Below are 1,962 nucleotides of genomic sequence, written 5' to 3'. Positions count from 1 at the left end.
CCAGCTGTGCAGGTCCGCTCAGCCTCAGCTACCTTCTGCATGTGCCCGGAACCTGTGCCAGAGCTCCCAGCCTCTCCAAGTTGTCCTCTGAGCCCAAGCAGGAGTGGAAGGAAGATAGAGGCTCTGTCCCTAAGGCAGTGACGGAAAGTCTGGGGGAGGCACGTTTGCTCTGGGAGAAGACTTTCAGGGAAACATCCAGATGCTGGTGGAGAATGATGGTGAGGGTCGCGCAGCGTTCCAAAGGTTTTGTTCTTCTCTTTAACTTTATAAAAAAAAAAAAAAAAAAAAATTAAATAAAAAACTCTAAAGAGAGTATACGAAGTAGAAAGAATTTGTATTTAAAAACCCAGCAAAGATGCGGAGGCAGAGCTGGAGATGTGCTGATAGTTGAGTCCAAGCAGATGTCCCCACCGCTCAGCCCCAGCTGTGCAGGTCCGCTCAGCCTCAGCTACCTTCTGCATGTGCCCGGAACCTGTGCCAGAGCTCCCAGCCTCTCCAAGTTGTCCTCTGAGCCCAAGCAGGAGTGGAAGGAAGATAGAGGCTCTGTCCCTAAGGCAGTGACGGAAAGTCTGGGGGAGGCACGTTTGCTCTGGGAGAAGACTTTCAGGGAAACATCCAGATGCTGGTGGAGAATGATGGTGAGGGTCGCGCAGGAGGCAAGACGCCCTCAGAGCTCCGGCTACGTTTCTGGGTCAGATGCTCCGTTAGCTCACCGCTGAATGGACTGGACCTCTCTGACCCCCCTGTTCTATTTGCTTTGAGAGGGTAGATGTGAAAAACTGAACTGAGACCACAGTTACACCGATTGTTGCATATTTTGGATCAAAATGTCCTTGGGGCCATCTACTAGGCAGCATGCCCTCCACGACCACTCTGGTCTCCCCTGAATTTCGGCAACAGCCTTACTGGTGTCCCTGCATCTGCTTGGCTGTCCTGGCACCTCACCCACACTCAGCAGCCAGGGTATCCTTGAAATCTCCCTTCCACTGTGTAAAGCCAGCCTGCTCGGGCAGGCCACCAAGGACCCTCCGGCTTCTTTCCCTGGTTACCCCAGACCAGCCAGGACACACCTTGGAGTCCAGTAAGGAGCGTCAACATGGAAGGTGGAACAGAGAAGCCCCGATTTCCCCACTCAGACCCACCCAGAGCTGGAAGTCTCACACGTACCAGGTTAAGGACAGAAAGGTGGCCAGTAGGAGCTGAGGTTGACATTGTAAAGGGACAAGTTCAGCTTTAAGATGCAGCAGTGATGGTTTTGATAGCAAAGTGGGTAGAAGTGGCGGAGCTTGGCCGAGCTCTCGGCCCTGGAGATGCCACGGAGGAGTTAGTGAGGACCGTGGAGAGCAGAGTCAGGGTGCTAAGACTGAGTTATGGCTTGAACTGAGTCAGCTGCCAAAAAAGGTACGTCAGAGTCCTGTCCCCCAGGGCTGGCCTCATAGGACATAGCTAAGTCCTGTGTGCAGGGAGCCGGAGCCCACATGGCTCTCCATGGTGTAAACCCTGGCCCCAGTGCCCAAGAAACATGCCATATCTGCGTGTCCCAAGCCATCGTGGGATGGAGAAGAGAGAGAAAGGGACTGCAGCGTGACCACACCTCCCTGAGTGGTGCTCTCTCCTTGCTCCCTCTCTCTCCTCGCTCCCTCTCTCTCTCTGGCAATCACATGCACCCCCTGACAACAACGATAACAATAATAATAAACTCCTGGCCCGCAGTACCTCGGGGTGGAGCTTTATAGGAACTAGGACTGCCGCAGATGTGAATTAGGACGAGCTAGTGCTGGGGTGAAGTGGGATCTAACCCGATATGACTGGCGTCCCTGCAGGAGCACAGGGACACACAGGGTGAAGCCATACGAGGGCGAAGGCAGAGGCTGGTGTGATGCAGCTGTGAGGCAGGAAGCGTGAAGGAGGCAGCAGCCGCTAGAGGCAGGGGAAGAAGGGGAAGGGGGCGCCCCACCGATT

The sequence above is a fragment of the Tupaia chinensis genome, unplaced genomic scaffold (genome assembly GCF_000334495.1).
Source record: "Tupaia chinensis unplaced genomic scaffold, TupChi_1.0 Scaffold000332_1, whole genome shotgun sequence".
NCBI lineage: Eukaryota > Metazoa > Chordata > Mammalia > Scandentia > Tupaiidae > Tupaia > Tupaia belangeri.
Note: the sequence above shows the minus strand (reverse complement) of the source record.